General features: G+C 38.4%; 1 pseudogene across 1 annotated transcript in view; it reads left to right on the forward strand.

Moving 5' to 3' along the window:
• Nucleotides 1–6,238: 6,238 nt before the first annotated feature.
• Nucleotides 6,239–18,720, forward strand: part of LOC309968901 (RAD52 motif-containing protein 1-like) — a 28,440-nt pseudogene continuing 15,958 nt past the window's right edge. The window contains exon 1 of the transcript in view: nt 6,239–6,259. The product of the transcript in view is annotated as an RAD52 motif-containing protein 1-like (transcript). The remainder of the gene's footprint in view (nt 6,260–18,720) is intronic.

An 18,720-nucleotide genomic window follows, 5' to 3' on the forward strand; every position in this document is an offset into this window, starting at 1 on the left:
GCTCCGCAACAGGAGAGGCCACAACAGTGAGAGGCCTGCATACTGCAAATAAAAATACAAACTAGGGGATTTCCCCTGAGCATAAAAGTAAGTATCCACCCCTTGCAGGAGTCGCTGCTGAGGAATAAAAAGCAGATGTAGAGAACCAACGTGAGGACACAGAGAGGGGGAAGGGTAAGCTGGGATGAAGTGAGAGAGTGGCATAGACATGTATACAGTACCAAAGGTGAAATAGATAGCTAGTTGGAAGCAGCTGCATATAACACGGGGAGATTAGCTCAGTGCTTTGTGACCACCTAGAGGTGGGATAGGGAGGATGGGAGGGAGACGCAAGAGGGGGGGATATGGGGGTGTATGTATACGAATAGCTGATTCACTTTGTTATACAGCAGAAGATAACACAACATGGTAAAGCAATTATACTCCAATAAAGATGTTAACAACAACAGCAAAAACCCCCAAAAAACTAAGTCAATCAAGCCAAGGGAGACATTGTATGTGTTTACAGTTCAAGAAATCCAGAAGAGAATCCTTTACTCTGTATGCAATGAATGGTCCATTTGAAAAGAAAAAAACTTTCTGAAATGTTGTTTTTCCATTTATTGTTCAGAACATCATTTTTATACCTCTGCATTTCTTACTATTCAAAGCCAAGTCACGTGAGTTACAGGGAAGCAGCTGATTGATTTAAAGTTGGGTCATGTGATTTAAAAAGCAGTGGCAGTTGATTGATTTAAATCCCGGTCATATGACATGAGGAGGGAGCGCTAAAAACTGCTTTTTCATCTCTGGCTCAGAATATCATATTTACCTTGGTTTTTCTTATGATTTGAAAACTTGAGCTGTCTCTCCTTGGAATCATCAGGAGAAAAATACAGTATTTCAGGTTCATTCTTGAAACCAGATTCTCACGGTTAAGGTGTATTGACTAAAAGATCCTCCTTCTTCAAGAGATTCCAAACCTCTGTAGGACACTTCGTTGTAATTGGAGAAAAAAGGAGAATGAAATCAGGCCAGCAGCTGCAGAGGGCATGGCAGCCCCCAGGACTAGGGAAGGAGGAGGAGGAAGGGCTGAGAGTTGCCATTAGAGAAGACAGCCTCCAGAGGGTGCTAAAGCACCGGCAGAGCCTACCTGCACTCCCACTTTGGCACTCCAGGATCAGAGTTGTGTTTGGAGATGGGGTTGTTGTAACCCCAAGGAGATGAGCAGAGAGGAGGAGTTGATTACCGTTCTCCTCTGACTCTCTGGCCCAAATTACCTGGCTTCACAGGGGGGACAGAGTTTTCTTTCAGCAACTGAGGGGTCACTTGCAGGCTGGTGGGGTTGCCCAGTGGCCCGACAGCCTGACAGGCTGACTGTGGTGTGACCGCCCTTTGTTTCTCCAGAATCTGTACATCAGGAGGTGCATGGCTGCGGGAGCCCATTCACTGCCCACCCCCAAGGGGGATGGCACCTTCCCTGGATATACCCTATGATCACCAGGTACTTGAAATGACTGCGAGTTTTTGACTTCAAGGAAGAGCTCACATAACCCCTTCTGCCTCATAATGTGTGGGATTTACTATAATGGAAGGACATTATAAAGAACAGGTAGAAGACTCACCTGTTGGTCTCCATGTAGGATTTTATTTTGCACGAATCCCTCCTACATGAGTAGATAGCAGAGGTTTATTTTTGTTCCTGTGTGTGTAGTTGTGGCAGAGGATGTAGGTATGGTGATTTGAAGACCTGAAAGAAATATTCTCAGAATTCTCAAGACTTCTCTTCATTGGAATCGAAAGAGACCTGGAAAAGGAGGGAAAGAAAAGGAGGAGGGAGAACGAACGACTGTTTCTCAGTAAATTCACCTTCTTGGTTGATTGTTCTGTCTTCTCATTTCTTTTAACTTCTATGTATGTCTAATGGAATAATGTAGAAAGGCTGATTTTTATGGTTTAAAAGATTTTACATCACAAACTAGAAGTGGCTAACAGAACTTACTCAAATCAATGTTACATAGAGACTTTGTTATTAAATTTGTATACTAAAAGTGGTGAATCCAAATTTTCTTTCTTTTTGAGTGAATATTTGTAACATATTTTTGTAGATAATTTATCTTAGGTATACAAAATGGTGAGAATGGGTACCATTTTTCACCACTTAAATAATTTCTTTTAAGTGAATAGATCGTACACTTTAAATGCCATTGTTGTGTCTTACATGTTGTTTTTTAATTCCTTGATTTCCAAAACTTGTGTTTATTTAATTGATTTCTACCTAATAATCTCCTCTTTTTTGTTTCTTACTTTATATTTTATTGATCTATAGTTAATTTACATTATTATATTAGTTTCAGAGGTACAACACATAGTGATTCATTAATGTTTAGGTATTTCTCCATTTATACTTATTAAAAAAGAGTGGCTCTATTCCCCATGCTATACAGTACGTCACTGTAGATTATTGATTTTATACATAGTGGATTCTTCCTCAGAATTTCTACCACTGTTTTGCTCCTCCATCCTGTCTCTCCCTGCTGGTAACCACTAGTCTGTTCTTTAATCTGTGAGTCTGTTTTGTTGTTGTTGTATTCAATTTTTTAGATGCCACGTGTAAGTGATAACCTACCAAGCTTGTTTTCTCTGCGGCTTATTTTACTAAGCATAATACCCTCCAGGTCCATCCATGTTCTTGCAAATGGCAAAATTTCATTTTTTGCTGAAGTCATCATAGAAAATCTTTTTTATCCCCTAACCTATTGATGAACACTTAGTTTGACTCTGTATCTTGGCTATGGCAAATAACACTGTTATGAACATTGGTGTGCAGTTATGTTTTTGAAATAGTGTTTTTGTCTTCTTCTTATATACCCAGGAGTGAAATTGCAGGATATTATGGTAGTTCTGTTTTTAGTTTTTTATGGAACCTCCATTCTGCTTTCCACAGTAGCTGCACTACTTCACATTCACATCAAGAGTGTACAAGAGTTTCCTTTTCTCCAATCCTCACTAACCTTTGTTATTTGTGACCTTTTTGATGACAGCCATTCTGACAAGCCTGAGGTGATATATCTCATTGTTTTGATTTACATTTTATTGCCAGATTAGCTATGTTTAGCATCTTTGTGAGTTCTGGCTGTCTATCTGTATTTTTTCCTTGGAAAAATGTCTGTTTAGGTCTTCTCATATTTTTAATAAAGATTTTGGGTGTTCTGATATTGAGTTGTATGTGCTGTTTCTGTAGTTTAGATATGAACCCTTGCTTGGTCATCTTTTTGGTGTTAACCTCTTATCATGTGCAAATATTGTCTCTCCTTCAGCAGGTGGTCTTTTCATTTTGTCTTTGGTTTCCTTTGCTGTGCAAAATCTTTTAAGTTTATTGAAGTCCCATTTGTTTATTCTTGCTTTTGTTTCATTTGCCTTAGTAGACTGAACCCAAAACTTTTGCAATCATTTATGTTGAAGAATGTTCTGTATTTTCCTCTAGGGGTTTTATGGTTCTATATTTAAGTCTTTATTCAGTTTTGCGTATATTTTATATATGGTGTGCTGAAATGCTCTAATTTTATTATTTTCCATGTAGCTGACCAGTTTTCCCAGTACCACTTATTGAAGAGAGAGTTTTTTCTCCATATTGCCTGCTTTGTCATAAATCAATTAAATATAAGTGTGTGGGCTTCTTTCTGGGATCTCTTCTATTCCAGTGATCTTTGTGTCTGTTTTTGCTCTGGTCCAATTCTCTTTGATTACTGTCGCTTTGCAGTATAATCTGAAGTCAAGGTGTGTGATGCCTCCAGCTCTGTTCTTTCTCAAGATTGTTTGGCTATTTGGGGTCTTTGTGTTTCTATACAAATTTTAAAATTACTTTTTCAAGTTCTGTGAAAATGCTTTGGTATTCTGATAGGGATTGCATTAAATCTGTAGATTGTCTTTGGTAGTATGGTTATTTTAACAGTATTAATTCTTCCAGTCCATGCACCTGCTATATTTTCCCATCTTTTTCTGTTGCCTTCAACTTCTTTCACCAATGGCTGGTAGATTTCTGAGCACGTGTCTTTTACCTGCTTAGCGAGATTTGTTCCTAAGTATCTTATTCTTTTTGGTGTGATTGCATATGGCATTGTTTTCTTAATTTTTTTCTTTCTGACAGCTTTGAGTTTTATTTTTTCTTCTTTTTCTAATTCCTTCAGGTGTAATGTTAGGTTGTTTATTTGATACTTTTCTTGTTTCCTAAGAATAAGCTTGTATCACTATAACTTCCCCCTGTGAACTGCGTTGGCTGTGTCCCATAGATTTTGGATCATTGTGTGTTCATTTTCATTTGTCTTGGGTATTTTTAGAATCCCTCTTTAACTTCTTCAGTGTTCCTTTCTTCCCCTTTTATTCCCTTCATCTGTGATGTGAGGACTATCTTTAATATTATATTTGGATTTCTTTCAGTTGTGTGTGTGTGTGTGTGTGTGTCTGTGTGTGTGTGTGATCATTTAAGTTGCTGAGCTCTTAATTTCATATGGACACTAACAACCCTGCACTGTTATTCTGCTCCCCCACAGTTACTGAATTTGACCTTATATTTTACATCTACTTGTTTTGTGTGTCCCTGAACTTCTTATTGTGAATATAGGTGATTTTATTACTGTTTTCTTTCATCCTTCCCATTAGCTATGTACATGGTTGATTTCCTGCGTTTGTTGAATATTTGCCTTATCCAGTGAGGTTTTTCCTTTAGTAAGTTTCCTTTCCTAATTTTTAGGTTTCAGTCGTGGCCTTTCCTTTTTTACTGAGAAAAGCCCCTTTAAGATTACTCATAAAGCTGGTTTGGCGTTGCTGAGCTCTTTTCGTTTTGCTTCTCTGTAAAACTTTAGATCTCACCATCAAATCTGAAGGAGAGCCTTGCTGGGTAGAGTATTTCTGGTTATAGGCTTTTCCCTTTCATGACTTTAAATATACCATCTCACTCCCTTCTGGCATGCAGAGGTTATCCTGAAAAGTCAGCTGATAACTTTATGCAAGTTCCCATGTTTGTAATTTGTTGCTTTTCCTTTGCTCCTTTTAATAGTGTCTTTTTATCTTTATTTTTTTGCCATTTTAATTACAGTGAGTCTTGGTGTGGTCCTATTTGGGTTGATCCTGTTTTGACCTTACTGTGTTTACTGGACATGGATGTCTGTTTTCTTTCCCAGGTTATGGAAGTTTTCAGCTCTTATGTCTTCAGGTATGTTCTACACTGCTTTCTCTTTCCTTTTTTGCTTCTGGGACCAGTGTATAGCAAATATTAGTACACTTGATGTTGTTTCACAAGTCTGTTCAACTTTCCTCATTTCATTTTAATCTATTGTTTTACCGTTCATCTTCAGTGATTGCCAGTACTCTGTCCTCAGTTTTCTGATTCATTCCTCTGTATCATTTAGTCTACAGTAGTTTCCTTTTAGTGTATTTTTCATTTCAGTTATTGTATTCCTCATCTCTGTTTTGTTGTTCTTTAATGGTCTAACTCTTTTTAAAAAAATTCTAACTTCTTGCTCTGGTCGTCGGTTCTTCTCCTGAGTTCTTTGATCATCTTTATAGTCATTACCTTGAACTGTTTGTTGAGGAGATTGGCTATCTCCACTTCACTTAGATCTTCTTCTGAGTTCTTATCTCGTTCCTTCATTTGGATCGTGTTTCTGTGTCATGTCATTTTTCTTAACTTGCTGTTTTTATTGCTATGTATGTAGTAGGTTCGTTACATTTCCTGACCTTGGAGAAGTGGCCTTTTGTAGGAGAGGTCCTATGTGTCCCAGGAGCCCACTGTCCCCTGGTCACTAGAACTATATGTTCTAGGTGTACCCCCTGTGTGGGCTGCTTGGGCTCTTCTGTTGTGGTGGGCTGACTACTGTGGGTAATCTGGTAGGCTTGGCTGCCCCCAGAGTGCATGTTTGCCAGACTCTGCCTAGTATGGAGGCTGTCTGTGCTGCTTGGTGAGGCTAAATCATAAGGCAGTTGGCTGCACAACTCTGGGGGACACCAAATCTAGTGCTGGATCATTTATGGGTTGAATTGCAGTCCAGGTGATAGCAGGGCTAGTGCCCAGTCACTGGTCATGGGGCTATGCTGGCTACTGGGAGGAAGACACAGGTCCTGAGTTCTGGCTGCAGGACCCAGGAGTCACAGAGTTGGTGTTGGATCACTGTCCCTGACACAACTATCTGCAGGGTCTGGGGTATCCCTAATCTTGTATTGGCATTCTGATGGGCAGGGTCAGGACCCAGCTGAGTCCATGGCTGCTTCTGGCCTGCAGGTGAGTGTTCTGGTCACACACACTGCTGGACGGTGGTATTCCTGGAGCTGGTGTGTGCCTGTTGGTGTATGGGGCTGATCCCACTGATAGAGCACGTTTGCTGTTGGGTAGGTCCAAGCTCCATCCAGTCCCTGTTCAGTAATCACCTGCTGATGGTGAGGCTGATTCCAAGGCCAGAGCAGTTAATCTGGTGATCCCGTGGAGCATGTTTTAGAAAGGGAGAGGGTAGAGATGGAAACAGCAGTCAGAAGACAGTTATACCCATCCAGGTGAAATGAGAGACTAAGGTGGAATCAATGGAAATAAGATAGTCAGCTATCGTCAAGAGTAGGTATTTTCGAATAAAAGTCAATATGATAGAAAGTGTAATCCTGGATTAACGTTACATATTAATGATAGGAGTAACACCCTTTCAAGTTTTGTGAAAGGGTATCTTTTATTTCTTCCGGTAAAGAATTGGCCTAGAGAAACGGAACTATACTGAGAAATGTGTAAATATAAGAATATTCCTCCTAATATTAGAAATTATAATGATATATAGAGATAAAAATGTTGAGCTCATAATCTAGAATTTGATAAGGCCACAAAAGTTGGAATCTGATCAATGCCTCTGCTCTCAGGAAAGATTACCTCCAAAATCTATAACGACCTATAGTTGTGTATTTAATTTATGAAGATCCTGAAGGTGAGACTCTTAAGAGAGGTGAAGTCAGGGTTAGGGGCTCTGGAAGGTTCAAATAGTAATTCGTAAGGTTAGGAGATTAGAACAAAGCTTCTTATTTATTATTATCTTTCTAACTTCTACTAGTTATTCCTACTAATTAGATATCTAATAGCTAATTGAGGCAATATTTTCCTTTTACCTTTCCTAGAGACTTATCCTGCAATAAAATACCGTCTATCGAAAAACGTACATGTGAACCACTACCTTTTTGGCAGTTTATGTAAGTTACAAATATAACTTCATTATATTTGGAATTTTTATAAAGCTTAATTTTTTATAAAATTAATTTGTTACTCATTCTGAAATATGATTAAAATTCCTACTAAAATTAGGTAGCAAATCCTTTTTGTCTCTAGCAAAGATTAGTGTGAGAATTATTGCACAGATCAGAGGAATCTTTATGGAGCAGTGGTTCTCAACCAGGGTGATTTTGCACGCAGGTGACATTTGGTAGTGCCTTGAGATATTTTTGCTTGTCAGAACTGTATATGCTACTGGCATCTAGTGGACAGAGGTCAGAGATGCTACTAAACATCCAACTTTTCAGGGGAGCCTCCCACAGCAAAGAATTATCCAGCCAAAAATGCCAAGAGTGCTGCCTTTCTAGAGAAGTAAAGATCACTTAACACAAGTATTTAATGAACATTTACTATTTTGTATCTAATGCACCACATATATAATCATGAAAGTATAAATCATAATATCTTCCACAGTGAGATTTCTTTAGTGTATGGAGGGAGTGGTGATGTTATGGTTCATCATATATAAATTAGAATGATTGCCAAAGGATAAATGTTCTGAAAGAATATATATTTTTCTTCTTTTTTTTTTTTTTTTTTTGGTGGTATGCGGGCCTCTCACTGCTGTGGCCTCTCCCGTTGCAGAGCACAGGCTCCGGACATGCAGGCTCAGCGGCCATGGCTCACAGGCCCAGCCGCTCCACGGCATATGGGATCTTCCCGGACCGGGGCACGAACCCGTGTCCCCTGCATCGGCAGGCGGACTCTCAACCACTGCGCCACCAGGGAAGCCCTTTTCTTCTTCTTTTGCTTGTGTCTTTTTTTGTAGAAATCTTGGTTGCAATTTACTCACAGAACTGAGCTTTGGAACATCCAGGCCCGGCATGGAATGCAGTTTTTCCACAAGTAGTAAGTGAAATAGAAGATGAATACATGTAAGAAACTGTGTGTAAAAGCATCATGCGGTTATTGGTTAGCTGGGTGTAAGACCAGTATGAATTCTGGAAAACATGTCTTGAGAGCCATTTATTTTATTTTTTCAAATGAGGAAACTAAGGAACAAAGAGGCCAAGAGACTTGTATAAGTCATATATATGAAACACTCTGCTTTCCATAGTACTGATCTTTGGCACAGGCAATAAAAGGCACCAAGCAAAAACACTCAAAGTCGCATTGTCAAGGAATCCCATTGATGCCTCTCCAATATGCGAATGGTCCATGAAGTTCCACTTTTGAATTTAAATTTGAATCCTGCTCATGTGCAAAGTTCCTAACTACTTAAAATGTATGCAACACAGAGCTGCAAAGAACTAAGTTTAGCACCGAATTCTTCAGGGAGCAAAAGGTGTGGGTGCTTCCCCAACCATTATTAGCTCTTTTAAATGGTAAAGCAGAAAGAATTCCTGAACACCCACCACAGGGCTCTCCCCAGCCACCCAGAACATTATTTTTCTAAAAGCACATATCTCTGAAGTGAATTATCTGTGGCCAATGGGAACCTTTGAGATATGGAAAAAGACGTTGTTTGTGTTCAGCTGTAGTGTGAAAAATATAAAGAAAATACATTGCTGTAGCCTAATTCAATATACTTTCTTTGCTGACTACTGTTCAATAAGAAGTGTGGGTTTTACACTTCAGCTCAAAGGGGTTTTACCCCTTCAGCTCAAAAATTCTGTGATTTCTCATGACACAAGGAAATGATAGTGGGTATGTTCAATGGCCCGAAGGTGATTTCAGACTCAAGATAAAAAGAGCTCTTCTACACCTGGCTTTGGAAAAGACTCCCTTATCTGTCTTGTGGTTCTGAAATCCAGTTTCACACAGTTCACACATTTGGGGTTAATGAAGGTGTTGAGGCTGTGTCTGGAGCTGGATTAGCAATTCCTGCAGACGCCTATCTTTAGCGCCCTCCTTCCTTTCCCTTGTTAGTTTGCTGATGCCTACCTTGGGGAGAGAGCACCAAGGGTCAGTTTTTCTTTTCCAGCACACCGGAGAGCAGGCTCATGAGGTCTCTTCACCAGGAGGTTTTAGTAGCGACAATACAATGTCTTAAACTCACCACCTTTCCTAAACATCTTATAACAGCAAGAGTTCCTTATAAGAATCAGAGTTTCACTATAGTTATGTAGGCAACACGGGAAAATACATTGTGGTAATAAATAAATAAATCACAGTTTAAAAATTAATGAATTCATTCAAAAACATTCATTGAGTGCCATGCCCACTGTGTGTCAGCACTGTACTAAGTGCTGGGGATACAAAGACGCATAGGGCAGGGACTTTCTCCCCAAGAAACTTTCATACTGAAAGGAAAAAGATGGATGTTGATGGGAAAACATATGTGAGAGCTATTCGAGCATCTATGCAGCAAGGTAACAAGGTGAGGGACGGGGGTGATGAAGTAGAAAATGCGTGAAGTAGAAATGCGTTAGAAAATATTTGTAATGGAAGAGGCACCAACTTGTTCCTTTTGAATTTGTGTTCCTCTTAAATGACAGAAAAAGGTAGTGGAAGAATCAGATCTATCTGGTGTTGTAAATAAGTTAGTACTGTACTCCTAAAACTCTTTCACAGTTACTTTCAAAAGATTGTCACAGTGCTTCCCTGGTGGCGCAGTGGTTGGGAGTCCGCCTGCTGATGCAGGGGACGCGGGTTCGTGCCCCGGTCCGGGAAGATCCCACATGCCGCGGAGCGGCTAGGCCCGTGAGCCATGGCCGCTGAGCCTGTACGTCCGGCGCCTGTGCTACGCAACAGTAGAGGCCACAACGGTGAGAGGCCCGCGTACAGCAAATGGAAAAAAAAAAAAAAAAAAAAAAGACTGTCACAGTATAGTAAGTCTTTGTTTTGGGATAAGTCTTTCTAATAGACATAGCTAATTTGATTCAGGAAGCATTTGCCTTGGTGAGATATAAACTTTATTGCATCTCTTTCCAAAGGCTAGCCACCAAGGGAAGATGCCACCCTCGAGTTAAGTTATTTTACTACCTATAATGACATATTACTGGGGTGTTTATAAGTTTCCTGCCTTAAATAAGTTTAGGAAAGGGCCCCAGCTGGGGTGGATTTATCATGAATTCAATGAAGCTTAGGCTTCAGGGCTCCTCACTTGCAGAGGTCCCTTCTAAGGTCTTGAGAAGGGTCCTAGCGATTTTTGTATTCATAATTTTGCATGTTTTTATTAGATAGGATTTTCCAAAGTAGATGAGCTTCAGGCCCCACAAAACCTTGATTCATCACCGGGCTGCAGGTAATTATAAGTCAGTAGCTTTCTGGAATGAAGCCTCTATGTTATTGACAAACATCAGGTGAAGTAGTTAGCAGTGTGGTAGTCTATTTTATATCTGAAATCAACCTCAAAAATGAGCCAAGAGCTTATTAATTAATAAAGTACCACTTTTTGAATGTTGGTAGTAATCATATCTCTTTCAGATAAAATCAGGAATGAAATATATTATGGAAAACCAGCAGTGGTTGAAAATCCTAAATGTTAAGTGTACTTTTTTTTCTGACTTTAAAGTGTTTCTCCTTCATTCAGCTATGAAGGTCCAGACTGATGGCTTATTTTTAAAAATTCTTTTAGTCACTTCATTGGTTCTAAGAATACAAGGTCCATGATTTTAGAAACTGTAGGACTCTACAGTGTAGAAAGGCTATATAACTTAACCAGACAGAGCACATTCACATGCTGCCTTCTCTGTGGTACATTAATATGGTACCAAGGGCTTCCCTGGTGGTGCAGTGGTTGAGAGTCCGCCTGCCGACGCGGGGGACGCGGGTTCGTGCCCCGGTCCGGGAGGATCCCTCATGCCGTGGAGCGGCTGGGCCCGTGGGACATGGAGGTTGGGCCTGCGCGTCCGGAGCCTGTGCTCTGCAGCGGGAGAGGCCGCAACAGCGAGAGGCCCGCGTACCGCAAAAAAAAAAAAAAAAAAAAAATATGGTACCAGGAACATAAGCACTAAGAGAGAATAAGGGGAAAATCAAAGCTTTATCCCTATTGAATTATTTACCTCATTGTTGAGAATGTCAGTAAGGGAGGTGTGGCCACACTATGAAGGCAAATCGAGCTGCGGTCACAGAGCCGCACTAATGCTTCCCCAGTCAGCTAGCGTTGGTTTCCTTTAGATAGCTATGTACACACAAAAGTTTACACACTTCAGGGTGCTGTCATCACTTTCTGCTATGTACTAGAATCCTGGCACCTTCTCAGATTTAGAAAAGCATTAACACTAAAAACAAAAATAACTTGGGTCTGCCATTTGGGGTGATTCAGGGTGTCTGTTTCATTTGTAATAGTTCAAAATTTTGAGATTGTCACACCTAGCAACTACTATGCTTTTCTTCTCCCAACTGCCTCTTATTCTTCCCACCTGTAGTATTTTCTCCCATTCTATATGTTTTTTCACTTGCTTGATAGTGTCCTTTGGAGCACAAACTTTATAAATTTTATAAAATCCCATTCATGTATTTTTCCTTTGGTTCTTTGTGCTTCTGGTATATCTAAGAAACTGTTGTCTAAAGCAAGGTGATAAAGATTTACTCCTGTGTTTTCTTCTAAGAGTTTTATAGCTTTAGCTCTTACGTTTGGATATTTGATCCATTTGGAGTTAATTTTCATATATGGTGTGAAGTTTAGGAGTCCAGCTTCATTATTTTGTGTGTGGATGTACAGTTGTCCCAGGATCATTTGAAAAGACTGTTCTTTCCACATTGAATTGTTTTGGCATGCTTGTTGAAAATCAATAGACCAAAAATATGAGGGTTTATTTCTATAGTGTCATTTCTGTTCCATTGATACACATGTCTTGTCTTATTCCAGTACCACACTGTGATTGCAGTAGCTTTGAACTGAGTATTGAAACTAGGATGTGTGAGTCCCCCACTTTGTTCTTTACCAACATTGTTTTGGTTATTCTGTTTCCTTGAATTGCCATATGAATTTTAGAATTAGCTTGGCAGTTTCTGGAAAGATATCAGCTGGGATTTTGATAGGAATTGCAATGGAACCATAAGTCGATTTGGGAAGTAGTGACATTTTAATAAGATTATCTTCCAGTCCATGAATCCAGCATGTCTTTATATTTATTTAGATCTTCTTCAATTTCTTTCAACAGTTTTGTACTTTTCAGTGTAAATCTTGCACTTACTTGGTTAAATTTTTCCCTAAGTATTTTATTTCTTGTGGTACTCTTACACTTGGAATTGTTTTCTTAATTTCATTTTTGGATTACTCATTGCTGGTGTGTAGAAATAATATTGATCTTATATCCTACAACCTTGATGAATTCTTTTATTAATGCTAACAGTTATTTTCCTAGATTCCCAGGAATATGTCTTGTGGTCTTCCAGTTTCCCAGGAATACATTGGCACATTTCAAAGTCTCTGTGCACATCTCATTCCTCAGCTTTTCTTTTTAAGCTTTTCGGTTGGGCTGTTTTTTGCCCCAAACTGTTATCCATTGCCTCATGCAACAGCCATGTTAAAATATTTGCTTGAAAATGTTTTGCAGAAATGCAACCTGAGGAACGGCTTTTCTCACTAGACAGCTCTCAGTCAGGTCAAAGGGCAAGCCTTTCAAGTGATGTCTTCCAGGGGACCACCAGACATGTATTACAATGACAGTTCTTGGGGAATGAGGCTTTGAAGGACCTCCTAGTCCATGCTGCTCCTTCTGGTACCAGGGATGTGGGCTGTTTTTCAAGGCTACCACTGGCATGGAGAGCAAAGGTCAAGGACAAGTTCAAACAACACAGATCTCATTGTTCTTACAGAAATTAATTTGTTTTCCTTGAATAAATTGCTCCCCAATGTGCAGTAAGCCTGTTGGCTAAATCTCCAGAGTTCAGAAGAAGTTGATTCTGACCATTTTTGCCAGTTTTGTTGTTGTTGCTGTTGTTATTGGTATTGTTGCTTATTAAATGGAGGGATCAATTTTCAGATGTCCTTCCTCCATCAATTTTACTGATTTTCCTGCAATATTTTTTTAAAAATCTCTAAAGTCTCAATGACCATAGGCTAATTAAATATTTGTCATGGGAGATGATTAAGGAAAAAATAAATTAAAAGATAAATACTAACTAAAAAGAGAAAATATAATTCTCATAGAGGCTTTCCCCGATGGGTAGATGAAGATTGAAAAGGTATTTCTATATTTAGTGCTCTGAAAATTAAGGTTAAATTAACAGATGTTTAACACACCCCCACTTTTTTTTTCATTCATGTTAAACACAGGCTTTACAGTCAGAAGTGAGTTCAAATTCCAGCTCTGCTTCTTACTAAATTGATGACTTAGGACAAGTTATGTAAGTTCTCTGTGCCTCAGTTTCCTCATTCGTACAATGGGGTAATATATCTATCACATAAGGTTACTGTGAGGATTGACTATTAAATGCTGATCACAGATGCCTGGCAACCCAAAAGATATTAGTTTTGGTAATTATCTTTATAATGTTCTTCAAAAATACGCTAATAATTCTTGAGTAGAGTTAACCTAAAGTTAGATATTCATTTCTTTCTTCCTGTTTCTTTTTGGTCTTTTTTCCCCTATTTGTTTTAAAGAACTAAGAAAAAAAATAGAGAAAGAACTAAGAAGAAAAGCTATTCCAGCATTTTGGAATAAAATTATGTTCCCCCAAATTTGTTTATTTTATTGATATATAAAGAAAATTTTATTTATTTATTCAGCAAACATTTATGAAATACCTAGTAAGTATTAGGCACTGTGTCAGGCAGAGGAATAATAATGACAATAAAGTGTGGTCCCTGCTCTCAAGTTGCTGACAATCTAGGGCACTGACAAGTAAACAGGTGATTACATCACACTAACAAAGGCTATGATAGAAGAATACACATGGTACTATGTGCTGGGAGTATGGCTTTCACCAGTTCCTATTGGATTTATCTCTCCTTCTTTGGCTCCAGAACCAAGGAATTAGCCCTATTTTTGTCTGTAACTGGGTAGTTTAAATCATGAAATTTTTAAAAATTTGTAGAGATGAAACACCTTGAATTATGGAGGACACTAGGAATAGTAGTTTTTTACAGAGCAAGGGCTTCCTACCAGCATAGTCACTTCGAGGGTTTTGAACCTGAAAAGTTCTTTGGCATATTTTTCCTTTGCTAGCTACTTTTTTTTCTATTTTTTTGTTTGTTTCTCTTCTCCACTTTATCATCTAGAGACCTGGGTAGTTCCCAATGAAAGAGTGTTTTACAGATTCTTATAGTGATTTATAGGTAAAAACAGAAAATGATTTTTTTTTAACCTTCAAGTTCCATACCAAAAAAAATGAATATAAGCTTTCATGGAAGTAATTGAAAATGCACATAATTTTAATTCCATTCCATTTTTCAGAATTCTCAATCGTAATCCTTTGACAACAGGTGAAGATTCTTATCTTTTTAAATTGCCAGCATTAAAATATTTGTAAGTATTGCAACACTTTCATGGCTCATGAGATAATTTCTGCTCTTTTTTGCTTTCATCAAAGATTGAGTACTTTGGTTGAAAAGTCATAATTTAGATTTTAACTGGGTTATTGAAAATAAGAGTTATTGGCAAAGAAAAGGATTAAGAAAGTATATATGGGTAAGACAGCCAGTAGAGAATGAGAACAGTGTTGAAGAACACATATAGTTATGAAGATGTAGATGCATGTAGGAATATTATTTATCCCAGAAAGCAAAAAGGAATAAGGGGTACATTATTTTTTTAAAAAGAGTGATCAAAGAGGTAGATGCAATTGAAAATGAAAAGTTAGGATAATAAAAAATGATTGTGCTGTTCAGCACCATGGTCATTCATTTGATGATGCAAATTTAAATTTCTTCAATAAGAGCTTTTTGGAATTATCATCTATGGCAAATAAGAAGCCAGAATTGAAGTAATCACATGTTAAGTATCTTTTGAAGTTTAGAATTTTTGTCTTTGGGTTTTATATCATGCATATTTGGGCTTCTCCTTCATAGACATGGGAACAACACAAGTGTCACAACTATTGAAAGCATCCTCATGATGACCCTTGAATTGGAAAAAGCTGTAAATTGATTTTTCTTACATTTATTTTCACTCAATTGTGTTTTTTTTTAGTTTTCTTTTATTATTTTCTTAAGTCAGGTTTATTTATGTATAATTTTCATTTCACAAAATTCACTATTTATAAATATACATTGTGATGTGTTTTGACAAACTTATAATTCTGTAGCCACCACCATATTTGAGGTAAAGAAATCTTCTGCACTCCCAAAAGATCCCTCATGTCCCTTTGTAGTCTATCCATCCTGCTCCCACTACCAGCCCCTGGCAACCAACAATCTTATTATTGTCCGTATAATGTTGCCTTTTCCAGAATATCGTATAACTGAAATCATGTGGAATGTAGCCTTTTGTTTTTGGCTTCTTTCACTTACCAGTCTCTTTGGAGGTTCATCAGTTTTGTTGCACCTGTCATTAGTTCATTCTTTTTATTGCTGAGCAGTATTCTAGTTGTGTGGAAACACAGTTTGTTTACACATTAATCGTTTGATGAACATTTGAGTTTTTTCTAGTTTTCTGGCTATTATGAACAAAGCCTCTGAAAACACTCACATGTGTGTGTGAACATTTGTTTTGTGCGAGCATATGTTTTCATTTCTTTGGGGTAAAATACCTAAGGGTGGGATTGCATCATTATATGCTAAGTGCATATTTAACTTTTTAAGAAACTGCTAAACTGTTTTCTACAGTGCCTGTGCCATTTTGGTTTCCCACTAGCAGTCTATGAGAGTTGTAGGTGATCCACATCGTCACCTGATCATTATATATGTTTTTTAAAAAAATTTAGCCTTTCTAGTATGTGTGTAGTTGCATCTCGGGTTTTTTGCCACATTTTGCATTTCTGTAATAGCTGATGATGTTGAGTATCTCTTCATGTGCAAGTATCTTTTTAAATGAAGTGTCTGTTAAAATCCATTTTTAATTGGATATTTATATTGAGTTTTTTTTTTTTTTTTTTTTGCGGTACGCGGGCCTCTCACTGTTGTGGCCTCTCCCGTTGCGGAGCACAGGCTCCGGATGCGCAGGCTCAGCGGCCATGGCTCACGGGCCCAGCCGCTCCGCGGCATGTGGAATCTTCCCGGACCGGGGCACGAACCCGTGTCCCCTGCATTGGCAGGCGGACTCTCAACCACTGCGCCACCAGGGAAGCCCTATATTGAGTTTTAAGAGTGCTTTATATAAAAAGCAATGGAAAAAGTCCTTTCTGTCAGATGTGTGTTTAGTAAATATCTTCTCCCAGATTGTGACTTATCTTCATTGTATTAAAGTATCTCTGAATACTAGAAGTTTTAAATGTTTGATGAACTCTAATTTAGCAATTTTTTTCATATTTATTTAATTTATTTATTTGGTTGTGCTGGGTCTTAGTTGCAGCAGATGGACTCCTTAGTTGCGGCTCATGGGCTTCTTAGTTGTGGCATGTGAACTCTTAGTTGCGGCATGCATGTGGGAAGTAGTTCCCTGACCAGGGATCAAACCAGGGCCCCCTGCATTGGGAACTGGGAGTCTTAACCACCAGGGAAGTCCCTTAGCAATTTTTCTTAGATGGTTTGTGCTTTTTTGTGTCTTATCTAAGAAATCTTTTTCTGAGACCCCATTGTGTAATCCAAAATCACAAAGATTTTCTCCTATGTTTTCTTCCGGAAGTTGTATAGTTCCATTTAGGTCTGTGATTCATTTTGAGTTAATTTTCATATATGTTTTGAGGGAAGGGTCAAGTTTCTTTTTTTTTTCCGTTAAAAAAAAAACTATTTCTGTAGGACCCTATTGTGACAGTTTATTACACAACTTACTGCACCTTAAATTGTGCCATCACCCCTCCAGTATGGCAAGCTAATAGAAAGTTTTTGTTATGCCAAGGCTAGGTGAGGGGATTGCATGAGATTAGTATGCGGAAAGAACCCTGCATTTAGCAGTCTGTTCCAACCGTCTTTGTCAGGTCAGCTGACAAATGACTGTCTTCACCACGCCATCACACATTGTTCACTGCTCTAGCCTCATCTTCCTCAGCCTCCCACAGCATCTGCCACAATTGTGATTCCTTTCTTGTCAGCTAGATGTCCTCCTCTCTGGATATTAAAAATTATTTCCCAGGGCTTCCCTGGTGGCGCAGTGGTTGAGAGTCTGCCTGCCGATGCAGGGGACGCGGGTTCGTGCCCCGGTCCGGGAAAGATCCCACATGCCGCGGAGCGGCTGGGCCTGTGAGCCATGGCTGCTGGGCCTGCGCGTCCGGAGCCTGTGCACCGCAACAGGAGAGGCCACAACAGTGAGAGGCCCGTGTACGGAAAAAAAAAAAAAAAAAAAAAAAAAAAAAATTTATTTCCCTGTGTAACTACAATACTGTTAACACACAGTATTGAAGAAATTAAATTCCTGCACAATAATATTACCTAATAAAGAGTTGCTACTCAATTTTCCCCAATTCTCTCTCATATAATATCATTTCTTTTAACAGGTTTTTGAGGTATAATTGACATACAGTAATCTGTGTTCACACACACACATATATACACACCAAAAGGACATCACCAAAATCAAAATGTTCATAACCTCAGAAAGTTTCTTAACCTTTCTTCCTAATTATTGCTTCCAATCGTTCCTTGCCCTTTCCAATCGCCATGCAACCATTGATGTGCTTTCTGTTTGCATTTTCTAGAATTTTATGTAAATGGAACCATGCAGTGTATACTTTTTTCTAACTGGCTTCTAAGCTCAGCATGATTATTTTAATCTTCATCCATATTTTTGTATATATCAGTAATTCATTTCTGTTTGTTGTTGAATAGTATTCCATTATACGGATGTACCCCAATTTATCTCTTCACCATTGATGGACATGTGAGTTGTTTCAGTCTTTGTCTATTACAGATAAAGTTGCTATGAATATTTGTGTACAAGTCTTTGTATGGATATATACTCCCATTTCTCTTGGGTAAATACCTGCAAGTAGAATGGCTGGATCATTGGTAAGTGTATGTTTAAGTTTTAAAAAAATACCTATTTTCCATAGTGGCTTGATCATTTTACTTCGCTACCAGCAGTGTATGAGAGTTGCATCTTCTTCACGTTGCGGCCAACACTTGCTATGCTCAGTAATTTTAGTTTTAGATAGTTTAATAGGTGTGCAATTTTTTCTAACTCTAGCATCCCTAATGATTAATCTTGTCAAACATCTTTTCATATGCTTATTTTCCATATGTATATCTTTGAATCTTTTATCTATATTTTTCTGGAGTTTTGAGAGTTCTTTATATATTCTTGAAATTAGTCCTTTATCAAATGTGTAAGTTGCTAAGTATTTTCTCCCATTCTGGGACTCATCTTTTCATTCTCTCAGTAGTGTCTTTTGTAGGGCAGAAATTCTTAATTTTGATGGTGTCTAATTTATTTTTTTCTTTTATGGATTATGCTTTTGGTGTTGTATCTAAGAAATTTTGCCTAACTCAAGGTCATAAAATTTTTCACTTG

The sequence above is a fragment of the Leucopleurus acutus genome, assembly GCF_964270905.1.
Source record: "Leucopleurus acutus genome assembly, chromosome: 1".
In the NCBI taxonomy this organism is placed as follows: domain Eukaryota; kingdom Metazoa; phylum Chordata; class Mammalia; order Artiodactyla; family Delphinidae; genus Leucopleurus; species Leucopleurus acutus.